At 45.0% G+C, this 26972-nt stretch overlaps 1 protein-coding gene across 5 annotated transcripts in view; it reads left to right on the forward strand.

Moving 5' to 3' along the window:
- Positions 1-286: 286 nt before the first annotated feature.
- Positions 287-26972, forward strand: part of CUL1 (cullin 1) — a 110761-nt gene continuing 84075 nt past the window's right edge. The window contains exons 1-2 of one of the 5 annotated variants that reach the window (XM_082473871.1): positions 618-788; positions 12519-12773. The gene's annotated coding sequence lies outside the window, so the exon portion shown is untranslated. Of the gene's footprint in view, positions 306-380; positions 515-614; positions 789-12518; positions 12774-26972 lie in introns of those variants that run through there. The other 4 variants (XM_082473873.1, XM_082473872.1, XR_014267092.1 and 1 more) reach the window with 4 other exon arrangements.

Here is a 26972-nt window from a genome sequence, read left to right on the forward strand (position 1 = left end):
GCCGGGGAGGCAGATCCACCGGGTGCAGTTGTGATCCGTGTCGGTTCAGGGCGTGTGTGCGCGCAGGAGGGGGGCAGGAGGGGGTGTGTAAGACCCCCTCCTCCGGGGTGCCTTGGGGCAGTTTCTCCCCAGGCTGCTGCCCCGACCTAAGAAGGTGACCCCTCCTCGTTCGGCCCGAAGTGGCGGGAAGCCGGGTCCTTAGAGGCGGCCGCTAGGAGAGGGAGGCTGTAAAACCTGGAGGAGGATCCGCTGCGCCCGGCCGGGGAGGGCGCCGGGGTTCGGGGCCAGGGGCCGCGGGCTTTCAGGTAGAGAACAGCCCCGCGAGCGGGTCCTCGGTGGCGCTGGGGGACCGGGGGCCGCGGCCGCGGCGGGCGGGAGGTTTCCGGGCCCCTCCCGCGCCGCGGGCTGGTGGGGAGATGGCGGCGACGGTTTCCCGGTTCCCCCGCCCCGGACGCCGATGGCGGTGCGTTCCGGCCCTCCCCCACCAGCTTCTCCCCCACGGGAGCCGTAGCCGGTGAGGCCGGGAGGGCGGGGAGGAAAGGCTAGAGGGCGGAGGTTGCGTGGTGCAGGCGGCGGCGGCGGCGGCGGCGGCGGCGGCGGGAGGAGGGCCGGCGGGCGGGCAGGGAGGAGGAGGAGGCGGGAGCCGTATCGCACGCAGCTCCAGGCGGGGCAGCCCCGGCGGCTGAGGGACGCGGCGAGACCTTGGCGGGACGGGGATTTAACCGGGGCCGGGCCCAGCGACCAGGTGGAGACGTCGCCGGAGCCATTTAGGCACCCGGGAAATGCGGGTGAGTGTCGACGGCGCCGGGGCCGAGGAGAGTCGGCGGCGCAGGCCCGGCCCGGAGCCGCGGTGTCGCAGTGACTGGGGCCGCGGCGGCCGAGCCCAAGCGCCGGGCGAGGCCTGAGCCGCCGAGCCGCGGCTGGGCGGAATGGCGGCTGGGCCGGGGGACTCGTGGGCGGAGGGCGCCGGGGGCGGGAGGGGAGCGCGCGGCCCGGCCCTGAGTCACCCCGGCCGGCTCGGGCCTGGCCGGGCCGCGGCCCCGGACGCGGGCACGGGGCGGTCAGGCCCGGACTACGCACTGGGAAAAAGCCCGATTCATGGCGCCCGCCCCTTTCCCAGCGCGACCGGGCTCGGGCCGCGGAGCCGGGCCGGCGGGCGGCCCCGGGCGGCCGGGCGTGCGAGCCTCGCCTCGCCTCTCCTCGGGCGGCGACCCCCGCGGAGCACCCGGACCCGTGCCCTCTCTCCCTCGCCCCCTCGGGATCACTTCTCCCCCGAGCGTCGCTTGCCCCGGACTCGTGCTCTCAAGTAAAGTACTGGGTTCGCGCGCTGAAGGAGCCGCGGAGCCGGGCTCTCTGCTTTCCGGTTCCCTGCCCGCGGCTCCCGGGTTCCTCGCCCGCATTGTTGCGACTGTGCGGGGCGCTATTATTGGGTAATAGTCGCCCCTTTGCCCCGTTCTCTTGGGGGAGCGGGCCGGGGAGGCGCGCAGGGATGCGAGTGCGGCGGCCGAACGGGACGGAGCCCTCCGGCGCCGGCCGAGCGCCCGCGAGTCGGGCCCGGCCTGCTCCGCCGCCTCGGCGCGTCCCCGGCCCTGCGCCCGGCGGGAGCGCGCGCTGACCCCGCAGGTAACCCGGGCGCCGGCCGCCGCCCGCGTGCAGGGGTCTCCCCGCGCACCCCTGCCTCCGCCCGGGTGTGCTGTAGGCCGAGCGCTGGTTCGGGGAGAAACGCTTGGTGAGCATTCCTTGAGACTAATCCCCCAAAGTTCGGGGTTTTCTCCCTTTAACGAGCTGTCTGCCAAAAAGAGGATCCTCTTTTCCGATTGGATCCCTGTTGTTGCTCGTAGCTCGCAGTTGGGGTTAGTGGTGAGGGTGCAAATGGGGAATTGTAGTTAACTTAACTCAAGTATTTATTTGCTCTGTGTAATTGCCCTTCCGCGTAGGGGCATTAAAACAGTCCAAGTTAGGAGTGGAGTAGTCACGCAGTTTTGGAAATACACTCGTCGGAGTCACAGAAGGGAACTAAATTCACTTTACTTTACGACCCCAGCTTCTAGGACCTCGGCATATCTTAACACGCTGCAAAAGCGTGTGCAGTTTTAAGGTTAACACTTCATTTTGTGGCCACTCCGTCTACCCGATTTTCCGAAATCCTGGAGCGTTTGTGGGTTGTGTAGCAAAATAGGGAATGTTGTTTAAAAAAGAGCAATATTTTGTCTAAAAAAAAAAAAAAAATTGGACATGACGTTTTCTTGATCTAAAAGTGTTCTTGGATATTAGAAAAAAATTTACTTGAACGTTCTATTTGTTGCTTTCCATGGTAAGTCGAAATAGTTGCATGGCATTTCAGGTTCCGAAGCATGCAAACAGGAGACTGGCTTGCTTTAACTCTATTATGACCATTTTTGGAGGTTTCGAGAGAGAATGCTCATTAAGCTGGAGAGGGGTGGCTGAAACACTGTCTAAAAATATTTAACTTTTTTTTGTCATTGGAGTCATCTTTTTAAAACTTATGTTACAAAAAACCCCACAAAAAGCAAAAAACACCTTTAGCTGTAGTAGTAGGGTTTCTCACCGATTTGTAGTATCTTCTGTGTCTTAGGGCCACCGGCTCAGGTCCTTGCTGGTACACCCCCTTTCCTACCGCCCACCACCTCGGGGAACTAACAGCCCAGTGAATGCCTGGGCCGATTCTGCAGTTTGCTTAGATATTACAGCCCCGTCGACTCCTTTGCCTGTTGCTGAATATTACCTTCTAGAGATAATTAACTTAGTCTTGGTTGCCAGTGCAGCCTTACTTCCCATACTTTTCTGACTGAATTGCTTGAAGGCAGGAGATACTCCTTCTGTATTTTTGCATCCCCAAAGTAAATAGCATAGACCTTTGTCATGGGTACCTCAGTTGTTTTTTGCGTGAATAAATCTGGAATAATTCTAACTTAACCGAGTGTTTTGACTACCTCCGATTTTGGCTACAGAAGCAGTCACTGCGCTTCCATCGCGTAAGAATGCAAGCAAGCTTAATGATAATTGTTACTACTGCACCCCAGGAACTAACACAGTGCCCCGACAGAAAAAATGCTCAGGTTTTCTTCAGCTATGGCAATCCAGGAAAGTGCCAAGAAAACAAGTTGTGAAACTTTAATTTGCTTTTTTTTTGTTTCAAAACTAGTTTTAAGGTACAGATTTCTAAAATTTGTGTGTGTGTGTTTTTAAACAAGATTGAGGTCTTTCTCCTCAGGTTAAATGTTGCAGCCTTACCTTTGAAGTGAAATCCTTTGGTGAGTTAAGGCTCTTCCCTGTTGGAGAGATGATGCAAATGCAGTGGTGGTACTGGAGCCCGAGTGACCTTTCTCACAGGAGAGACCTTTCTTGGGTCCTTGAGGGCCTTTTATCAGAAGTTCACACCCAGTTTGCCCAGCAGGCGTAGTATGCCTTTCTTTCAGCAAGGAAAGGTCAAAGGAATGTGGTTTTGGATTGAGGAGTAGTTACTTGCCATCCTTCAAGTTGAAAATTAGGGCCCAAAAAAACATAGTGTGTTTGTGTTTTATTCCTCGCTGTTTCAGCCCTGCATAGGTTCCAAGGCCATGGGCTTTCTACCTCAGCAATTGAGTCTGGAATAAGATGTCTTTTGGGGACCATTGGCTGAATTTTGACCTTGTCTTTCAGGTATGCCTGGAGAAAAGAATGTACCATTTTTAAGGACCAATTTGAAGTTTACCTTGTTTTTTTGTTTGTTTCTTTGGGGGGGAGAGATATCAGGTAGTTTCTCAACAAATTCTCTTCTTTCGTTTGCCTTTCAAAACTGAGAAGTGAACATGAAATGAGGAATAAATCAAATTTAAATAAAACCTTAGGTTTATTACTAAGGATTTAAGCTCTTTGTTTATAATGTGTCCATTTAATAATGCACACTATAAACAGAATTATTATATTTGACGGCTTTTAAATTTTTTATTCACAGGGATATAGCTTCTGAAAGAGATGTGTGTGTGATTTATTCATGTTATTTTTGCTGAGGTGTAGAAGATGTTGCTTGGGAGAGACGACATGGGATCTGGTTTGAACTTAACTTTGCTGAGCCTTTTTTTCCTCATTTATAAAGTGAGATGGTTTTTAATTGACTCTTTTAAGTTTTCTTCAGGCCCTCAACGTCTGGGTTCCATGCGAATGCCATAGCTTCTAACGTTAACAACATTTGAGGAAATCCGATAAAGCGTAATCTTACTCGTGTTTGAGAAGCAGGGTTGTGAAGCCTAGGCTTGGCGGTCATTTAAATGTTTTCCTTTGAGACTCTGGGATCAAGTGAGCAGAGTCTCCTGGCAGCTTCCCCATCACTGCAGCGCCGGTTCCCAGAATTGGCCTTGCTGCCCTTTCCTCATGCTCTCCCTCTGTCTCGAGTATCGTGTCCCCTTCCCGTCACCTGACAGACTCCTGCTGCTTTGGAAAGGCTCCTCTCAGGTCCTGATGCTCCATCGGGGTGGGAGCCTTCCCTGGGGTCCCGTGAGGCCCCGCCCGGGTCACTGTCCTAGCAGTTAACCTTGGACTAGACTTGTGGTTCCTTTGGAATAGACAGACCTGTAGGGCCGGGACCTTGTGACGGGCGGGTGTCCCTGTGCCAGTGCGCTGCCTGCTGCAACTCGTGTAACTCACACTTTGTTCACGATCATCGACCCACTTAAAATCTTGACCAGGCCCCGCAGAGTGTGGTGCCGTTGTTCAGTCCTCTGACGGCGTCGGGGAAGCAGCTGAGGCTTTGGGTGGTTGAGATCAGGCCTAGTGAGTGGTGAGGCCTGGGTTAAAATATGACAGGGAGACTCCAGGGCTCCAGCTTTTAACCGGATGCTCCCAAAGTGTCTGATTTATACGAAGGTGGAAGAGGAGAAGAGAGCAAAATTGAAATGCTTTCAAGATTGGTATCCTATCGTTGATAATTAGGACCGAATTCATTATGCAGAACTGGGTTGCCTACCAAGAATGAGCTTATTCTTCTTGGTCTTTTAGTAACTGGGGGACATTGAAGGGGAGTAATTGGGCACTGATGGGACAGAAAGGAACAGTTCTGGAACTTTGGGACTATTGTTAAGTTGGTGTGATGTGACTCACTGGCCTTAAATTTATGAAACCGTTTAAGACTGTTCGTATCTAACAAGCTACGATTTTTAAAAAAGGCCTGTGTCAGAAAATACTTTGGAAAACAGATTGTATGAAATGTGTGCTTAAAATGTGTATGTACTAGTGAAAATATTTAAAGTAGTAAAGATGGTTGTAATTTTAGGATGATGAACTTGTGTGTTTTTAAAATGTCTCCCCCACCCAAGTTTTTATCTTTTTAATAAATTTATTTATTTATTTATTTTATTTTTGGCTGCGTTGGGTCTTCGTTGCGGTGCGCTGGCTTCTCATTGCAGTGGCTTCTCTTGTTGCGGAGCATGGGCTCTAGGCACGCGGGCTCAGTAGTTGTGGCTCGTGGGCTCTAGAGCACAGGCTCAGTAGTTGTGGCACACGGGCTTAGTTGCTCCGTGGCATGTGGGATCTTCCCAGGCCAGGGCTCGAACCCGTGTCCCCTGTATTGACAGGCAGATTCTTAACCACTGTGCCACCAGGGAAACCCCCCACCGAAGATTTTAAGAACCAAAAGATAATACAAATGATCTCAGGATGGAGGAAACCTCTCAGCATAACACCGAAAGTAGGAACTGTAAAGGAAAAGGCTCTTTTCATTACTTTAGAATAATTAAACTTCTGCAGGTTAAAATGCCATAAACAGAATTAAAAAGCAAATGACAAACTGAAAGAAATGTTGTAACTTACAAGTAAATTTATTTTGCTTACTATAAAAAGAGGACTTATAAAACTAAGGTAAAGACAACACCCTCCCCTCCCCCGTGGGGAAAAAAATGAGCAAACTGGTAATTTTTAAAAGAAGGATCAAGAAACAAAAAAATTTCAGCTTTACTAGCAGTACTCTTAGAAAAGTAAATCAGTGAGATACTGTTTTTAAAAACTTGGGCATAGATTGAAAAATAAGCCACTTCTGGTGAGGGTATGGAGAAATGAGTCCATCCATTCATTGCCTGAAAAAGAATGATTTTTCTGAGAGAACTATGTAAAAAAAAGAAAAAATATATATATGTATTTATACACTTTGAAATAGCTAATCTACTTTTAAGGATTTAGTCTAAGAAAATATAAAAAATGATTAGTATTCTATCATGGGTACACTATTATTTAATGCTTTCTTACTGAGCATTTGTTTTCAGGTTTTGCTATTAAGGATTATGATCTCAGCATTTTTAGATAAATCTTTGCATTTCTGGAATTCTGTATTCAGTGAGACAAAAACATGCTGTAAAGCAGTATATGTAATGTTTAAATTTTTCGTTCGTTTTTAGTGTGTATGTACATTTTTTTAAAGGATAATAAGCCAAAATGTTTTTAGTGATTATCTCTGAATAGTGGAATTATGGGTTATTTTTAGTTTATTCTTTTGGTTTTTATTTTTTCGTCCAACTTTCTACAGCACACGTGTATTTATAATGCAGTGGGTTAGCTTATGAAGACAAAAGACAATAGAAGCAGTGAGCCTGCTTCCGAGCAAGGTGTTTCGGCTCGCTCAGTTCAGTGCCGGAATCACTCTGGTGTTTGCTTTATTTGCAGGTCCCTTGCCAGGTGTGTTGACACGTAGGGTAAATATCTGACTCTCAACCCTCAGGTTCTCCTTGCAGCTCATCTTCCCATCCCCCCATCTTAATCCTTCAGCTGCTTCACTCAAGTTTCACAGCCTCCATGAAAACTGTCTTAATCTCATGAACCTTGTTTATGTTTTGTTATTTTGTTGAATTACAGCAGTGGATTATGTACTAGTGAATTGTCTTCAGTGTGGAAGTTTCCTTTTCTTAGAGATGCTGTGAACTTCCTGTCCTTTTTTGGTAACTTTACAACTCTTAGCAATAGTAGATGGATGTTCGAACCTGTCATCATTATGCCTAAGAATGTAAATTTGCTAAAAATTAGAAAAAGTAAATTCTTTTGACACGTTCTGTGCTGTAGCCTAGAACATTGAAACGTTACTATTGATTTAAGAAACGTATTCTAAATGACACAGATTAGGGATACTTTTGGCCATCTGAGAAAACAGGTGCACAGAACGTGTCCCCTATTAGCTAACATAGTTAAGTGTTCCTGGGCAGCTTCCAGAAGTCAGGACGTGGGAGAAAAGCCAGGGAGCTCAGAGCCCCCTTCCTGCAGTGGGGAGGGAGGCCTGCTCTGGTCAGACTGGAAGGAAAGGTTTGAAATCGTGGATGAGGCTGAGAAACCGGAGACTGCGGACTTCAGTCCCAGCTGGAGGCCCAGGCATGAGGGCTGGCGGCCTTTCCCCTCCCCGAGCCCTGAGTTTGTCTTTGGGAACTAGGGGACTTCAGTTTGGGGGAGGGTGGAGAAGAAAAAAGTCCAAGAGTGATTTCTTCTGACTTCTCCGGTCTTACAGAATCATCTTGCCTGTGGTAATAACCACTATTCCTCAGCGCTTAGAATGTGCCAGAGACTGGGCTGAATCCACTTTGGCGGCTTTGGAGCTCTTCCCCCTCAGCTTTCTGCTTCTTGCAAATAAATGCCTCATTTTGGACAGAAGTCTTTCCTTCACTTCCCAGGGTGAAGGTAGCCTTGGACACTCGGTGCAGGAATGGTTCACTAGTCAGTCATCAGATAGAGACGCCTGAAACCAGAGGGTGATTAACGTCTACCCACAGGGGACCCAGAAGTCAGAAGGGAGGGCTTAGGGGTGCTGAAGACGCCTGGCCTGATGACCAGTTTTGCCGCCGTTACTCCTCAGTGGTACCTTTGCAAGCGTCCTGTGTGTCAGTGTCTTTGTCCTGTGCAGGATGTTGTGTTTTTGAATGTCTGCAGTTTAACTGGGGCATTTATGGTGAAGCCTGTCATCACTTGACATTATGAAGCTTTGTTGAGTCACTATTATTTTTATAATAAAGGAGCTCAGCTTTACCACTCCCTGCATTTTCAGTAATTTTTTATTTGCTTAGAGCAGTATTTGCCCACCTGTGTTCTGTGACATGGAAGATATTGGAGTGGAAAGGAAGATCTGTGAGTAAATACATTTAGGAAACGCTAGGTTGCATATTGAGGGGCTTTTAATATGTTAATGTGCATTGAGGGTCTTATAGGGAGACATCTATTTTACAGAGACTGTGTATCTTACAGGATATGTGTGTGTATGTACTTGTGTATGTATGTAAGGTGTACCCTTAGTTTAATAATAGCCTTTGGGGGAAGAAAACCCGACCACCATGTTAAAGAGTGTGTTTTGTTTTGTAGAGCACATACTGATTTTAGAATCAGAGATGTGAAAAATGGCATGCCCTGCCGTAGAGGCGTGGTCTGGAGTAAGCGGCTGTGTTCGCTTCTTCCCTCTTCAGTGGAGCGTTGATGAGCATCTGGAAACACCCGTGTTCTCGGGGGCAGTGTGGGAAGTGCCGCGGAGATCGGGGTCCTCATGGGTGCGGAGTTAGACGTGTAGCTGTCTAGAAATGGTTCCTGCTTCAGTTTATTCCTGGTCTAAATATAAACCCTGAATGCTATCACAGGAAGTCTCTAAGAAATTTTTTTAAGCACGTGGACCAGCATTAATCCATCCTCACTACTGAGGACCCAACAGCAGGATCAAAGCACACACGGTTCACATTTTCTTGGAGGTGTCATATGTTGAAAGCACTTTTTAAACCTGGAAAATGCTGGTTGGTAACATTAACTACAAAGATGTTTCAAAATTTTTAAAGTCTAAACTGCCAAGAGTTTTCAAAGCACTTCAGTCCATTGAGACTCAGACTTGGCTTCTCTTCGTTCAGGTTCTGTTAGATTCTTTCCTGTTATTTTAAATGGGTTGCCCCTGCATGTCTCGGGCTCAGTGATTTCCAGAGTGTGAACACCGTTCGCATGATATGTTTGGAAAGTGTAACCAGGTCTATTTTCTAGAGCGTTTTGGCCCCTTTAAGGAGGGGATGTAACATGCGGTGTTTTCCAAGCTTCTGGACCAGGTTCGCATCCTTTTTTCTTGAGTCATCTCTTGGCCTTAGCTTCTGTGGAGAATACTTTGCTCTTCTGGTTCTGTCTTCTTCTCTAAATGGACGCCCAGGAAGTACCTCTGGGACCTGATTCTCCGTTCTAGTCCACTTTGCTGTGGGGTTTTTCAGTTCTGTTTCGGCCGGCGCGGTTCTGACAGTTCTCGCTGGCAGCTGGTTGCCTCCCAGCTGAGCCCCAGTGGCCTCTCTACCTGCCCGCAGGGCTTCCCCGTGGCCCACCTGCCCTCCCCACCGTCACAACCTCCCCAGACTGAGTATTATTAGTTCCTCCTTCAAAATGCCCCGTCTTCATGCCTCCCTCGTTTGGTTCTGTCACCAGCTCCTGTTGCCTTGTGTTCAGGATTTTTCATGGCTCCCTGACTGCAGAGTCTGCCCCCAGCGGGTGTTGGCGTCACCACGACAGGCAGGAGTGGGCTCCGCTCTCCGTCCTCGCCAGCCCTTCAGTACGTCCCATCTCATCCCCTTAGGCTCAGAAAATACCGCAGGTCGGGCCGTGTGCTCGGTGCTGATGCGCGGCACTTCTCACTTGAAAGCGGCTCGTGCGGGTGCGGGCGCCGGTTCTTCGGCGTGTCCTCCTTCTTCCAGCCTTCTACCCATAAAAGAGAGATTTCAGTAAAGCAGGCCAGTTTGGGGAAGTTCTGTTAATTTTGAGATTTAACCTATAATAAATTATAAATGAGAAATTTTCTTTTGATAGGCTGATTTATGGAAACAGTCTATGACTAAAGAAGTCACAGGTTCTAACCAACAAACCGTATGTTACACCGTTTCATTCTGAAAGTATGGATGTGGTGTAAGATGAATATCCACTGTTGCTTTTTATGGTAGATTTATAGGTGAGTGAGTGTGTGTCTAACTAGGACGGTGGATTCCCTTAATAGTTGTAAAAAATGATTTTAAAACACATTCAGATGACTCCCTTGGCAGCAGTTTTACATTAAAAAGAGGGTTTTTCCCCCCAAAATGCAGAGGCAGATTTGTGTGTTTTGTGGGCAGTCTAGTGTAGACTAAGTGAGTATAAGTGCATACTCGGGGTTTGTGATCTGAAAAAAATTAGTCCTAAAATGTGCTTCTTTCTATAGTTCGTTGCATTTATACAGTACTTTGCAGAAGTTGATTTATTTGCAAAGTTTTGATGTCTAAATTTTATTGTAAAAATTGGATCATGTTTGTGAAGCTCAAGTCTTCTAAAGTGCCTATTTTTTATATAAATGAGTTCTTGTTAAACTGTGGAGGAAATCTGCATTTTGTGATTTTGATGTTCTTTTAAAAAATACTAACTATATTTTCAACTGGGAGCATGATTGGATGGTTTTCAAAATAAGCTATTTGAAGCATAAGCTTGAAAACCTTGCTTGAGAAAATATACACAAGTTAATGAAGTAAATTATGTGAAATCAAGAATTTTGACACGTTTCTCTGAGGCTTCTCCCACCAAACTTGACCTTGACTGTAAAGATGATGGTAGTGCCCCAGTCGCAAGTAGTGTATTGATAGAAATCTACCAATCTCAATATGTAGGATGTTCTTTATTCTTATTTAAAATATGAGGTTTAATTATTGTAGAAGTGAAATGAGCTGCTTTTGTCTCTTCTGCCCCTAAACAGTAACCGAAAAAGCCACTACTTTTATAGTGACCATAAAAACAACTTGTGCAGATTATGAAGGAAATTCACTACAGGTTTTTGCAACTAAAAAGAAACATCATGACTAGGACCAGTTCAGCTGAAAAAAAAAAAAAACACAAGTGAAAAATGCTAGACGCTTCCGTCAGTTTCAGAGTCATTTTCTTAGGTGAGGCTGTTACAGGTTTTACCAGACTTTTCCCCTTGTTATAGGTGTGGCCAGATTGTTCTCAGTCGGAGTGGGGAGCAAGGTTTTTTAACCACCCCCGCCCCCCGGAAAGGAAAAAACCTCCCTTATCGGAGGTTATCAGATGGTACGTTTTCATGAACTCAGAAGACGCACTCAGATAACTGAGAGACTGAATTTAGTCTGTTTATCCTTGACGGGTGCTAAAGCCCAGGTTTATAAATTTATTTATTTATTTATTTTTATTTATTTATGGCTGTGTTGGGTCTTCGTTTCTGTGCGAGGGCTTTCTCTAGTTGTGGCAAGCGGGGGCCGCTCTTCATCGCGCTGCGCGGGCCTCTGACTATCGCGGCCTCTCCTGTTGCGGAGCACAGGCTCCAGACGCGCAAGCTCAGTAATTGTGGCTCACGGGCCCAGTTGCTCCACGGCATGTGGGATCTTCCCAGACCAGGGCTCGAACCCGTGTCCCCTGCATTGGCAGGCAGATTCTCAACCACTGCGCCACCAGGGAAGCCCTAAAGCCCAGGTTTAAAAGCACACTTTTGTGTATCATGTACCTCCTCATACCCTTTCCCGGATATTTAGAAGTCTCTTGACTACTTGCTGTTGTCGTAGCTAGTAAGGACACTTTCAACAGGATGCTTTTTATCAAGTCCGCACTGCACGTGTGCACGGGGTGGGGCTGGGTGCAGACCCCCAGCAGCGGTAGGTGCCTCTGGCTCTTCACGACCCCGCGTGGCCAGAAGCACCATCCAGGCGCCTAAAAGAGGGTGCCGCCAGATTGCTCTCGTACCTTCAGTAAGGTGAATGAATTGGTAAACTGTATTCAAAACGTGAAAGCTCCAAATCAAATGGAGTGTAGAGGTGGGGCTGTTTATTCTTTTTGAACCAATTTGTAGTGAAGTGGGAAGTGTCTTGAAAATTCACTTAGCTAGAGGGAGCTGCTGGTCAGAATTTGTTTTTAATTTTATTTGGTTTTGGCTGCGTTGGGTCTTCGTTGCTGCGCGCAGGCTTTCTCTAGTTGCGGCGAGCGGCGGCTGCTCTATATTGCGGAGCACGGGCTGTACTCGTGCGGGCTTCAGTAGTGGTGGCTCGCGGGCTCTAGAGCGCAGGCTCAGTAGTTGTGGCTCACGGGCTTCGTTGCTCCGCGGCATGTGGGATCTTCCCGGACCAGGGCTCGAACCCGTGTCCCCTGCATTGGCAGGCAGATTCTTATCCACTGTGCCACCAGGGAAGTCCCCTGGTCAGAATTTTTGAACTTAAGATAATTTATTTGTATTAGTGGGAAAAAAAAGTAATGAAAAGCCTTGAAAACCCAGATTAGATGAATGATCTTGTTTGCTTAGTGATGTGGTAACTTTCAAAATCTGCTGACTTAGCAGATATTATTTCAGGGCCTAGCACTCACCAACTACAGGGCAAACCGTGGCCACACAGGAGGGAAATCTGCACATTAGTTGAACAGAATTGTGGGAACTGTGAGTTGAAACATTTCATTGAAACGAAAGTGACAGCGTGTGTGGTAGAACAGCGCGTCCTTTACTGAAGCAGGAGCCTCACCAGGAGTGGGAGAGACCTGCCATCTGCATGTGACGTGTCATTCTGTCTCCCCAGCGGAAGGTCCGTGTCCAGATTTCCACCCTCGGTGGCCTGAAGGTGTTTCCTGTACCACCAGCATCCTGGTCATCTCAGGAGTGAAAACGACTTGCTGTCTGTGTCTGCCTGTCTGTTGTTAGGCTGGGTCCTGATGGCGCTGCGGCACCAAGACAGGAGAGAGACGCTGGGGTGCTGGTGCGGAGGGAGAGCTCCGCGTAGCAGGCTTCCAACCTCAGTGGATTCGCTGAAACAGCAGCTCACCCGCTAACTAGGGTGAGGAACGGTTTTCAAGCTGGTATGTTAGAGCATTCTACTATGTGTATTTGGTGGTGGAATGAAAGATCCAGATGAACTTTAAGAACCAGTGAAATTTCAAAGAAAATCTGAACTTCTACAACTGCTTCTGTCTGGATCCCCAGGTCCGTCAGAATACAAGGTTCCCTGTCTTCTGATGATGGGTCCACTTTGGTGGGAATTTGGGAAGTACCCCTGGTGTTATGTTATCCAAGGGTATTGTGCAATTTTCAGGCAACATTACTTTACTTCATTTTGACTTACACGCTAGCTTTGACATTTCCCCCTGAGGATTTTTTTGTTGTTTTATTTAAGTACCCTGTTAGGAATTTTGAGGACATCTGATAACCTTTGTTGAAGTGTTAATATGAATAGTAGCAAATACTTACTGTGTGTCTGGTACCCTTCTAAACAGCTTATTTACATAACTCATCTATACCTGCCCACAACCTTATAAGATAGGTACTGTTATTGCCCCCATTATATATATGTCTGTCTGTGTTATAATCGCAGATAATTATAGGCACAGAAGTTAAGGAATGTGCCCAAGCTCACACAGGCTGTGAGTTGAGGAACCAGAACTTGGGCGTCCCCTCAAACATCCACATGCACTTATACATTAACTATTTGAAATAGTCATGTCACTGTGTAATGTCACTCTGTGCTTCTTGAATTGTTTCTCCAGTAAGAATTGCATTTTGTAGGTTAACTCTGTACATACACAGACATAACTGAATTAAAGATGCACTGAGCAGTACTTATGTTCTATGAGCTCTTCTCTTTTTCACTCTTTTGAAAAGTTCCGGTTACCATTTACTAAGCTGATTTCATGGCCCACACGTTAATGGATTGCAGTCCTCAATTTGAAAAATATGCGTGGTGTAGATAGTGATCAAATGTAATACCGTTTTTCCTTGTTTTAAAGTGAACGAAAATGCTTGGCAATGAAATACGTGCAAGCACCAAGCTAGATCATTGAATAAATGTCCCTGTAAAAGCATTGTGCTGAAACTGAGAGCTGAAATTCGGTCCTTAACAGTTAAAGCTAGTTTATATGGACGAACCAGTCAGTCTGCATAGCACCTGTCAAATATTAAGTGGTTATGGTCACCTTCAAGCTTCCTAAAGCAATTTATACCAGTGATGCTCGTGTCATCCTACTGGAAGTCACACAGTAATTAAAATAGGAAGAATCTATATTCTAACGGAATTAAGATTTAATTATAACTTGAACAATACTTAAGGCTTTGAGTGCTTGTATGTGGATTTTTAGGATTTAAAAAGACTTATTAATTAGTTGTTCAAGTACCAAGAATAAAAATTGTATCCTAATTCCTACGATGCTCATAGGAGAAAATTCCGTACTTAATGGCATCCAAAATTTCTCATGATTATAAAATTGTATGTGTGTTTGGGGGAATGCTGAATTCGCATATTTCTATGTTTATATAATATTATATAATTAGATATTTCTATGTTTATATTATTAGAAGGACAAAGATTGATCTCAAGGAGGAAGCAGCTATGTTCCCTCATTTAGTATAAGGTTGAGGGCCTACTAATTTCAAAGCTCTGCTAGTTTTTAGCAAGTGGGAGAACTCATGAAACAAACTGTGAAGATTTAAATACATTTGCTCACGTCCTGCCCCAGGATGGTGGGTCCTTGCTTCTTCACTTTCCAAGCCATCAGTTTTACAGTTTCTATCGCCTGTTTGAATAATTTCTCTTAAATTTTATACATAACGTAAATGGTGTGCCTCCCCCCTCCCCATTTTTCTCAGTACTGTTACTGTGCTGGGAGAAAATGAAATTACATGTAATTAACATGTTCTAGCTTGCTTCTTTGTAGTTCTGTATGCTGATGGGCTGGATGGGTTTGGGTTTTTTTTTTTTTAATCAATCTATTTACTTATTTATTTATTTTTGGCAGTGCGCGGGCTTTCTCTAGTTGCAGCGAGCGGGGGTTACTCTTTGTTGCGGTGCGCGGGCTTCTCATTTCGGTGGCTTCTCTTGTTGTAGAGCACAGGCTTCAGGCACACAGGCTTCGGACTGCGTGGCAGCCGGAAGTTGTGGCACACGGGCTCAGTAGTTGTGGCGCACAGGCTTAGTTGCTCTGCGGCATGTGGGATCTTCCCGGACCAGGGCTCAAACCCGTGTCCCCTGCATTGGCAGGCAGGCGGATTCTTAACCACTGCGCCACCAGGGAAGTCCTGGGTTTGGGGTTTTTTTAAGTATCATCAGTGATTCAGACGTGTCCCCAAAATATTTGGAATCATCATTTCCCCAGTCTTTCTGGAACCCTGCAGTGTGCCAGGGCACTGTGTTTGGTGCTGAGGATTTAGCTGTGAATTAGGCCCCTGCCTTCCAGCCACAGAGCAGAGCCCATGAATCAGAACTATTACTTCTATTAAAGTCTGAAGGTCTGGGGCCAGATATTCTGTTTACAAAGAAGAACCAGTTATTGATACACTTTCCATTTTTACAGTAACAGGTATAAATGTAAAATCCACTTGCTGACATATCCATTATTCAGATAGCAGTTATCAAAGTCGCCTAATTTTCAATTAAGAAAAATAAGCAAACATAGTATATTTAATATTCAGTACTAGCTTTTTGTTTACTTATGTTTTCTAGATTATGAAATGCAAGTTATTTCATGAGCAAAATATAAAGATCAAAAGTGAGCCTCTATTTTCATTTTTTTGTTTTGATTTTTTGGTTTAAGACTTTCTTTTTTCTTTCTTTTTTTTTTTTAAGCAGTTGTAGGTCCACAGCAAAATGAAGAGGAAGGTTTTGAGATTTCCTGTATACTCCCTGCCCCAACACATACACAGACTTCCCCCGTTATCAGTATCCCCCACCAGAGTAGTACATCTGTTACAATCAAACCTCCATTAACACATCATAATCACCAAAGTCCATAGTTGACATGAGGGTTCACTCTTGGTGGTGTACGTTTTGTGGGTTTGGACAAGTGTATACTAACGTGTCTCCATCACTGCAGTACCGCACAGAGTAGTACACTGCCCTAAAACTCCTCTGGGCTCTGCGTATTTATTTCCCCACTCCCAACCCCGCCAAGCTCCTGGCAGCTGCTTAAAACTTTTTACTGTCTCCTTAGTTTTGCCTTTTCCAGAATGGCATATAGTTGGAATCACACAGTATTATAGCCTTCTCAGAATGGCTTCTTTCACTTAATAATGTGCCTTTAAGTTTCCTCCATGTCTTTTCATGGCTTGATGGCTCATTTCTTTTTAGTACTAAATAGTATTCCGTGGTCTGGATGGACCACAGTTTATTTATCCATTCACCCCGAGGGACATCTTGGTTGCTTCCAGGTTTTGACAGTTAGGAAAAAAGGTGCTCTAAAGATCTGTGTGCAGGTTTTTGTGTGGACATTAGTTTTCAACTCCTTTAGGTAAATACGAAGCAGCACAATTAATTGCTGAATTGCTTGGTAAGAGTGTGTTTATTTCTGTAGGAAACCACCAATCTGTCTTCCAAAGTGGCTGCACCATGTTGCTTTCCCACCAGCAATGATTGAGAGTTCCTGTTGCCCCACCTTCTCACCAGCATTTGGTGTTGTCAGTGTTCTGGATTTTGGCCGTTCTAATAGGTGTGTAGTAGTGTCTCATTATTTTAATTTGCGTTTTCCTGATGGTGATATAATGTGGAGCATCTTCTCATATGCTTATTTGCCATCTGAATATCTTCGGTGAAGGCTTTGGCCCATTTTTTAATCAAGTGGTTTTCTTACTGAGTCCTAAGAATTTTTGTATTGTTTTGGTTAACAGTTGTTTATCAGATGTTTCTTCTGCGAATATTTTCTCCCAGTCTGTGGCTTGTTTTCTCATTCTCTTGACAGTGTCTTTCCCAGAGCAGAAGTTTTTAATTTTAGTGAAGTGCATCCTATCAATGATTTCTTTCGTGGATCCTGCCTTTGGTGTTGTATCTAAAAAGTCACACCTTACCCAAGGTCATCTAGGTTTTCTCCTATTTTGTCTTCTAGGAGTTTTATAGTTTTGCTCTACTTTTCTTTTTAAGGAAGGTTTTGCAAATATTGCATGAATAATGTTCAACATACCAAAAGTGTCCTTGCATTTAATGGGTTAATCATTTTCTGACTAAGATCAGGTGAGTTAGATGGTTTCATCTCCTACTACACTATTGTTTTTTGAGAAGGAGGGGAGAAAAAGAGCTATTGGTTGGGGAATTCCTACTAGGTACCAGCCATAGAACTAGGCCTTTTTACATACGATGTCTCATTTAAAACTCTATAACAGCTCTGGGAAGTTGTTTGGGTCTTTAATTTCAAATGAGTTAACAGAATTAGAGCTGGCACTGAAGGAACCAGGTGTGCCTTGTAAGTGAATCTGACCAGCAGTGCTCCCTGGTTTTGGGTTGTCTGGATTTGTCTGTTCTCTGTAGTAATCGGTGTAGTATTTTCTCAGTCCCATGTGGGCGTGATCGGAGTTGGGGGTCATCTTGAGATCACCAAGGGGACCCCTGCAAGAGGGCAGTGGGAAGTATGAACTTCAGATCAGATTTTGAATTCAAGGCTTCATACGTTCAACTGTGAGACATAGCACAGAAGTTTTGAGACAGCTGTTGTAATTATTGGTTGTATATATATATATTTTTTTAATTTATTTTATTTATTTATTTTTGGCTGCGTTGGGTCTTCGTTGCTGCACGCGGGCTTTCTCTAGTTGCGGCGAGCAGGGGCTACTCTTCCTTGCGGTGGGCGGGCTTCTCACTGCGGTGGCTTGTCTTATTGCAGAACATGGGCTCTAGGCGCGGGGGCTTCAGTAGTTGTGGCTCGTGGGCTCTAGAGCGCAGGCTCAGTAGTTGTGGCGCCCAGGCTTAGTTGCTCCGCGGCATGTGGGATCTTCCCGGACCAGGGCTCGAACCCTTATCCCCTGCACTGGCAGGCGGATTCTTAACCACTGCGCCACCAGGGAAGCCGGTTGTATATTATTTTTGAATAAGATATGTGATTTGTCTTAGAAGTTGAAACATGATAGTTGTCATGTTGTATTCAAATAAAACTTTATAGCAGTTATGCTTGTATACTGGCCTTAGGATTTAAAAGGAACACTCATGTCTCTCGCTTGCATTGTGTAACGGCGGATGGGGTCATAAGTCATCGCGTTGTCATCGCCCGAGCTAGTCCTGGGTCCTCCTGTGACACCAGGTGTCAGGAGAGGCAGGTTTCCAGGTGCCCCATCAGCAGCAGAGCTGGCACCTTCTCCCGGCTGTTAGGGGGCATCTCCGTGTGGCTGCAGCCGGCTCCCACTCTGGAGCTGCATTCTCAGAGGTACCTTCTCCTGGCACCTGCTGCAGTCAGCGACTTTCATCCTAGACCTTCTCCCTGATTGATTGCAGCCTTTGACCCTGTCGAGGACTAGAGGTTTCGTCCAGCTCTCCTCCCCGAGCTTCTGTTCTCTGGCCTCTGGTTCTCACACCTGTGTCCCCCCGGCTCGCAGCACTCCTCTCTCCTGGGGGGCAGGGGGAGGGGGGCTCCCCCATGTCCTTTAAATACAGGTTTTAGTTCTCATCGCTGTTAAGTTCTTCCCTTATGCTGTGAAGATTTTATCCACGTTAATGCAGACAGTTTTACCTTTTTGCAGATTACCAAATTTTTTTCTACAGGTGTGATTTTCTTTGGGCTACGGTTCTATATTTTCAAACTGCCTGATTGAGCATTTTCATTTTGGTGTTATTTTTTTTTTAATTGCTTCACATTCATCGTATCTAAAATTAAGTTTCTCATCTTCCCTTTAGATTCAGGCTTCCTCACATAACATCAGTTTCTTTTAATAATATGACCTTTTTCTTTTGGGTTGTTTCTCTTTAACCCTCTTACCCCTGGGGTTTTTCCAGCATGAGAATTTTTTTAAATGAGTGTTCAATTTAGTGACGTGAGGAATTTTATAATAACAGGTTTATGAATGTCTAGATGATCATCACTTAACCTAGAACTTCCATGAGACTTTGTGCTTGTGAATTCCTATTTATTTACAATTATATTGTTGCCAGTTATTACCTAAAGCAGAGAGCACAATTGGTTGAGACCCTATAGGCCAACTATGGCTCACAGAGATGTTTTTATAACTTGTACAGTGTAACTTTTTGCTTTTTTCAGTCATGAAAGATGTCCAACAAAGAACAGCAAACTTCACCCCTGAGAATTACACGTTAACGTATTTAAAATATTTCCTGTTTTTAAAAATTATTTACTTATTTTTGGCTGCATTGGGTCTTCGTTGCTGTGTGCGGGCTTTCTCTAGTTGCAGTGAGCGGGGGCTACTCTTCGTTGTGGTGGGCGGGCTTCTCATTGCGGTGGCTTCTCTTGTTGCGGAGCACGGGCTCTAGGCACGCGGGCTTTAGTAGTTGTGGCTCGCGGGCTCTAGAGCACAGGCTCAGTAGTTGTGGCGCACGGGCTTAGTTGCTCAGCGGCATGTGGGACCTTCCCGGACCAGGGCTCGAACCCGTGTCCCCTGCATTGGCAGGCGGATTCTTAACCACTGCGCCACCAGGGGAGTCCAATATTTCCTATTTGAGGTATGAAAATTTTTATGCCAAGCTACTGTAATTCCACAGTATTGATGAGCAGAAATGATACTGGCAATAACTGTCATGGAGTAATGAAAATACCTGTGATTTCCTGGTGGCAAAGTCAGAGGTCCTGCTAAAACTGTTGTGGACTGCTGCCTACATTCATTATTGGAGGAGTGGTCGGGTTTCAGTCAGAGGTGAGTGGGAAATAAGATGTACTTTTTTCCCCACCTGCGTTCGCAGCCCCCTGAGTTGTATCCACGGACCCCCACTGAATCTCGCCTGCACCCCTCTCCTCCACCCATGGGTAACCATTTGTATTAGTGTTTGGTTTACCCTCCACTTGTTTCTCTTCGAAAAGAAAAGTAGAGATCTGTCCCTGTGTGTTAGTATTTACTCCCCTCCCCTCACACACACAGGGAACCTTGCTTTTTTCAGCTGCTGTGTCCACTAGGAAGTCACTGTATTGTCAGTGCGTAGGGGTTGCCCTCCTTCCTTTTTGTAACTGCACGGTGCTCCGTGATGTGGGCGTGCCATAACTTAGCGCTCCGTCCCCTCTTGGTGGATTTTAGGTTGATTTTCAGTCTTTTGCGTGACTGAACTGGAGGAGTTTACAACTTCGTGTAGTTTTTGGCCAGTTTATCTTGGGGATAGATTCCTAGAAGTGAGATCGCTGGGTGGAAGGGTCAGTGCACCTGCGGTGTTACTAGATGTGGCCAGTCACCGTCTGTCTCAGTGAACATCCCCACCAGCAATAGTTAAGTCATTTTGACTTTGTAATGCAGCGTCTGTCAGATTCTGGAATCCAGAGGTAAATTTTTGGAGCTTTGAAAGTCCAAGTTTGAGAGACGCCCTCTTCATCCTTATGGCGTTCCTCACCAGTGCCGCCCATTCTGGTCCACGTTCCCATCATCCCTGCTTGGTTTCGTTTTAAGCATCTGGCCTTTTCTTTTTCCATTGCTGTGCCTCTAAGTTAGTTAGTGTCACTGACCTTAGGTCCCCTTTCACCCCAGCTCCAGCTCCAGAGAGCTGTCAGATAAATGTTTCTAAAATCACGGCAGTCGTGTCACTTCCCTGCCCTGGAACCTTGCAGGCCTCTGTTGCCCACTCAGAATAAAGGCCTCCTCCAAGGGGGGAAGCCGTGGGGCAGGGGGGGTGGTGGTGTGATGAATTGGGCGATTGGAATTGACATGTATACACTGATGTGTATAAAATTGATGACTAATAAGAACCTGCTGTATAAAAAAATAAAATTAAAAAATTAAAAAAAAAAGAATAAAGGCCTCGCGGGAGTTCTGTGACGGTCCAGTGGTTAGGACTCTGCACTCTCACTGCCAAGGGCCCGGGTTCGATCCCTGGTCGGGGAACTAAGATCCCTCAAGCTGCGCAGCCAAAAAAAAGAAGAAGGAGGGCTTCACGTCCTCTTACTGAAAACCTACCCTCCTGCCCCTGAAGCTTCTAGCCTGAATCCCGCGCTCAGCCTCCTGTGTTTCGTTTTCTCTGCCTCCTGCTCGTCCCTTGCCAAACACCCTCCCTGTTCGTCTGCTGCCCTTCAGATCCTTCCTGAGAAGCGTCCAGAGCACACGCTTGTAGAGCCTTCTTGTCACTGTAGCCTGGAATGACTTCTTCCAGACCCTCTGAACTCTATTGCAGTTCTGTCTTTATCTTTACTGTGGCAGTAAAACGCCTCTGCCATGTGGCAGCTCCTCTGGTGCTTCCAGCTGTCTTTTAAATGATTTGTGTTGCAGGAGAATAAGAGCCCCTCTGTTGGTAACATATTAAATAGCAGTTCTTAAATAAAGCTTTCTTTCCAGGAGAACACCCAATAATACTGTTTTTCATGCTAAGGCTCCTACATATGCAGAACCTGGTCGTTTTGTAAAGATACATTCCTTTCTGTGAATGACCTGAATTTGACCCAGAACGATTTATAGCTAGCACGCTTTAAAGCTGTCTTTTTTTTCCTTAACAGTTTTATTGAGGTATAATTCGCATACCATAAAATTCACTTGTATAATTCAGTGATTTTTAGTAAAGTTAGAGTTGTGCAGCCATCACCACAATCCAGTTTTAAAACATTTTCATCACCCAGAATATCCCATGTGGCTGTCTGCACTCTCCCTCCCCGCCACCCCAGGCGAGCACGAGTCTGCTTCCTGCCTCTGTAGTTTGCCTGTTCTGTACATTTCATGTAGTAAATGGGATCATATAACACGTGGCCTTTTTCTTCTGGCTTTCACTTACCGTAATGTATTTGAGGTTCGTCCATGCTGTGATGTGTATCAGTACTTCACTTTTTATTGCCTGAGAGTATTCTTTTATATGACTTTAGGCTATTTTGCTTATGCATTCACCTGTTAGTAGACATTTGGGTTTTCCACTTTCTGGCTTTTATAAATAATGTGCTGTGAACATTCTTGTACAGGTCTTTGGATGGACATATGTTGTCTTGTTTTTTGGGTAGATACCTCGTGGCGGAATTGATGGGTCACATGGTAAATTTATGTTACCCAAACCCGGTGTTTAAATGGCCCAAATGTTTAATCACTAGCTTTGAGTAAAGACATAAACAAGGCAATTCGAGCACTTAAGATACATTCAGGTCTTGGGAACTTGGCTGTGAATTGGTTGCTTGAGAAAAAGCAGAACGCGCTTCCAGTCTGGGTGAGTGTTTTTGCTTCTCTTTCTAGTTGTGGATTTAAAGGTTTTGAATGACTAAGTGGAGACAAAAACTCAGCTAATGTCTCTAGAAAGCCATCTATTAAGATGTTAATTGGAATTTTCTTATGCTTTTGTCAACTGTAATTGTTTGAACTTAATTGTAATTGTTCCCTTAGTTCTATATAGAAATGGAATAATATATTTAAATTTTATAAGTAAGTGTAAATTTTGCAAGCCTTGTGTTTCAATAGTGAAATCAGGTAGGCTTATCCGAGGTAGTAAATGCCCTTCCTGGTGATGTACAAGTAGACCCCTAATTATTGAATGCACGCATTCCTGGTGTGCATTTACAAGATATTAGCCCCTGTTCTTTAAGACTCCTTTGATTTAAAAAGTGAAAAATTTTAATAATTAACATTCAAATACTAATAAATGAATATTCAAATGAAGTATGTGAGTATGAATAAATGTCCAGTTCCTGAGTTGGCCAGCTCTTCCTTGACCTGTGGGTTTGCTGTCCTTTGGGCTCGTCCTTACGCACTTGCGTCGTGAAGCTTTCAGTTGCCTTTTTGCGTGGTTCCTGTGGTTCATGTTGTAATTTCAAATTGGAGAGTAAGTCTTCATAGCACGCTTTTTAAGGAGGTGGAGTAAGAAATCTCCACCTTCCTGTGGAAACAACATGGAGGGGCGGGTGACAGAAAGAACATGGCTTTGGAATCCAGATACTTGGGTGTGAATACTTGCCTCTTATTAGCAGTAATTTGCCCGTGGCTTTGGGCAAATTACTGAACATCTTCAAGCCTGAGTATCCTCATTTGTAAGAAACTGATAGTACCTTGCAGAGAATATGGTTACTGTAAGGATTCAGTGAGAAAAAGTATCACAACTGCTATTGCCACAGGGTCTAGCACTGAGACCTACAGAAAATATTGGGTCCTTTCTTTATATGGCGAGTAAACTGACATGCAGCAAGCAGTCCCACTTGATAGACACTGTCCGGGGTGGTCATCGGTGTGGTAAAGTGTAGATGGTGGTCGTGGAGTTACTCATTTAACAGAATGAAAGGCTGCTTGTGTTTTAGAAATTAACCCGGGCCCCATTGTGGAGGGTGAATTGGACAGCGTGAGAGCAGTGAAGAGACTTTTGTTAGTGACCCCAGTGAGAGCCAGTGATACCTCTTGGACTCTAGGAGTTGTGTGGATATCAAGAGATGTGGATGATTCAAGAGAAGAGGAAGGGGCTTTCCTGGTGGCGCAGTGGTTAAGAATCCGCAGGGGACACGGGTTCAAGCCCTGGTCCGGGAAGATCCCACATGCTGCGGAACAACTAAGCCCATGTGCCACAACTGCTGAGCCTGCGCTCTAGAGCCCACGAGCCACAACTACTGAAGCCCGCGCGCCTAGAGCCCGTGCTCTGCAACAAGAGAAGCCCACGCACGACAACCAAGAGCAGCCCAGCTCGCTGCAACTAGAGAAAGCCCGCGTGCAGCAACGAAGACCCAACACCGGCCCCCAAAATAAATAAATAAATTTTAAAAAGAAGAAGAGGGGGTTGACGGAACTGACTTTACATCAGGGGTAAGAACAGAGAGGAATCAAAGCTGACCTCTTACCAAGATGGGAAATACAGAAGGAGGGTTAGTTAGAGGCTAAGCATGACCCTTAATTTAAAGTGTCGGTGGAGGGGCCGGGTGGGGTGGTATGTGAATGGAGATGTGTCTGCAGTTAGGAGGTGGTGCTTTCATCACCTCCAGGATTTTGAATTGGGCAACTGAGGCTTCTGTTAACTAAGGTGGAGGAAAGGCGGAGAGGGAGGTGTTCCATTTTATTCATGTGAGCTTGTGGCCTCTGGAAGGTCCGGGAAAGGAGAGTAGGAGGGAGAGCTGGATTCAGGACCAGCTTGGAGTGGCAGGTGCACAGAGGGTGGTGCCACCGGAATTATCAAAGTGAGAGTGTAGCAGTCTAGTAAAATCCTGACCAGAACTGTCTGCAAAGTTTACAGCCCGAAGCTTTCGTGTTACCTGATCCCAGGTGTGCACGTCAAACCCAGGTTGGCTGGATCTGCATCTCAGGTGTTACATTCATTTAAAACTCTAATGGAATTTAAGACTTTCTAATAGAATTTATGATTTTCTCAGGTTGGGAGCTTTCCAGTCTCAGTTCTAAGTGGCACTGAGATTTCTTTGTGTGTATCAACTAGATCGTGATTAAACATCACAGTATTTCAGGGGTGCCAGTGGGCAGCTCCTACTGTAGGGAACCCACCCCCGGCCTGTGGAATAGGAAGCGTCCAGTGCGGGCGTGCTCCCTGGCTCTGTGCTGCGTTCCAGCCCCATCTCCACCCACGTCCGTGTCCTGAAGTTCACGTCCCCCCCACTCCCCCGCCCCCACCCCAGTCCTCTTGCTCTTTGTTCTGTTTGTACTTCATATGTTGTGTAGGTTTGCAGAGCTTTTAATTATGGAAAATAGAAACTACAGTGTAACTATCACTCAGCTTTTTTTTTCTGCAATATTTTAAAGTATATATCCAGCCATTGTATCATTTCACCCACAAGAGTGTCTATCTGACGAGGATGGTGGGGGGTTTTGTTTGTTTGGTTTTAAAAATGAGCCAGTAAACCCGGGTGCCAGTGCCTCACCCAGCCGTGAGCCGAACCTTCCAGGCAGTCCTCCCATTCTGTCAGGGGAGTGCGAGCCGTCTCTCCTGTTTTTTTTTTTTTTTTTCTGTTTGTTTGTTTTTTGGGGATTTTCTTTTTTTTATTCAAACAGAAAGTCACAGAAACTATAATCATCCTCATCAGTTCACTCAGTCCCATGTAATTAATTTTTTTTTCCATCTTGATCTTTTGTTAGCATTTTTATGAATTCATCAGTTTTCCATTAGAGTTCTGAAAATGCTTATTCATTCAGTTCAGCAGTATAGTTAGTTACCAGAAACCTGTACTTGTCAGTCTTTTCCATGAATTCCTTGAAGATGAAACCCTTTTATAGGAACATTTTTGCGAAAGCATCAGAGTACACCCAGAAGTGTCTGTAAATGACAAAAGGTTAAAGATTTGATGAACGTTCATAATAATGCAATTGACAAGGAAATTTAGTTATTTCTGAGATATACATTTTAAAGTAATAACTAGAATTATGACTTACAACATTATACCAGAACATAAGGTATTTAGAAATTTCATGTAATGTCTGAAACACTTATATTAACATATTTCCATACAAATAACCGAAAGAAAGTTTAGTATTAGTTGTTTTTTTTGTTTGTTTTTTTATACTGCAGGTTCTTATTAGTCATCAATTTTATACACATCAGTGTATACATGTAAATCCCAATCGCCCAGTTCAGTACACCACCATCCCCACCCCACTGTGGTTTTCCCCCCTTGGTGTCCATACGTTTGTTCTCTACATCTGTGTCTCAACTTCTGCCCTGCAAACCGGTTCATCTGTACCATTTTTCTAGGTTCCACATACATGCGTTAATATACGATATTTGTTTTTCTCTTTCTGACTTACTTCACTCTGTATGACAGTCTCTAGATCCATCCACGTCTCAACAAATGACTCAATTTCATTCCTTTCTATGGCTGAGTAATATTCCATTGTATATATGTACCACAACTTCTTTATCCATTCGTCCGTCGATGGGCATTTAGGTTGCTTCCATGTCCTGGCTATTGTAAATAGTGCTGCAATGAACATTGGGATGCATGTGTCTTTTTGAATTATGGTTTTCTCAGGGTATAAGCCCAGTAGTGGGATTGCTGGGTCATATGGTAATTCTATTTTTAGTTTTTTAAGGAACCTCCATACTGTTCTCCGTAGTGGCTGTATCAATTTACATTCCCACCAACAGTGCAAGAGGGTTCCCTTTTCTCCACACCCTCTCCAGCATTTGTTGTTTGTAGATTTTCTGATGATGCCCATTCTAACTGGGGTGAGGTGATACCTCATTGTAGTTTTGATTTGCATTTCTCTAATAATTAGTGATGTTGAGCAGCTTTTCATGTGCTTCTTGGCCATCTGTATGTCTTCTTTGGAGAAATGTCTATTTAGGTCTTCTGCCCATTTTTGGATTTGGTTGTTTGTTTCTTTAATATTGAGCTGCAGGAGCTGTTTATATATTTTGGAGATTAATAATCCTTTGTCTGTTGATTCGTTTGAGAGTATTTTCTCCCATTCTGAGGGTTGTCTTTTCATCTTGTTTATGGTTTCCTTTGCTGTGCAAAAACTTTTAAGTTTCATTAGGTCCCATTTATTTTTGTTTTTATTTCCATTACTCTAGGAGGTGGATCAAAAACGATCTTGCTGTGATTTATGTCAAAGAGTGTTCTTCCTATGTTTTCCTCTAAGAGTTTTATAGTGTCCAGTCTTACATTTAGGTTTCGAATCCATTGTGAGTTTATTTTGTGTATGGTGTTAGGGAGTGTTCTAATTTCATTCTTTTACATGTAGCTGTCCAGTTTTCCCAGCACCACTTATTGAAGAGACTGTCTTTTCTCCATTGTATATCCTTGCCTCCTTTGTCATAGATTAGTTGATCATAGGTGCATGGGTTTATCTCTGGGCTTTTTATCTTATTCCAATGATCTGTATTTCTGTTTTTGTGCCAGTACCCTATTGTCTTGATTACTGTAGCTTTGTAGTATAGTCTTAAGTCAGGGTCCTGATTCTTCCAGTTCGGTTTTTTTCCCTCAAGACTGCTTTGGCTATTCAGGGTCTTTTGTGTCCCCATACAAATTTTAAGATTTTTGGTTCTAGTTCTGTAAAAAATGCCATTGGTAATTTGATAGGGATTGCATTGAATCTGTAGATTGCTTTGGGTAGTATAGTCATTTTCACAATATTGATTCTTCCAATCCAAGAACATGGTATATCTCTCCACCTGTTGGTATCATCTTTAATTTCTTTCATCAGTGTCTTATAGTTTTATGCATACAGGTCTTTTGTCTCCCTA

This window comes from Balaenoptera physalus (genome assembly GCF_965194825.1).
Source record: "Balaenoptera physalus genome assembly, chromosome: 8".
Taxonomy (NCBI): domain Eukaryota; kingdom Metazoa; phylum Chordata; class Mammalia; order Artiodactyla; family Balaenopteridae; genus Balaenoptera; species Balaenoptera physalus.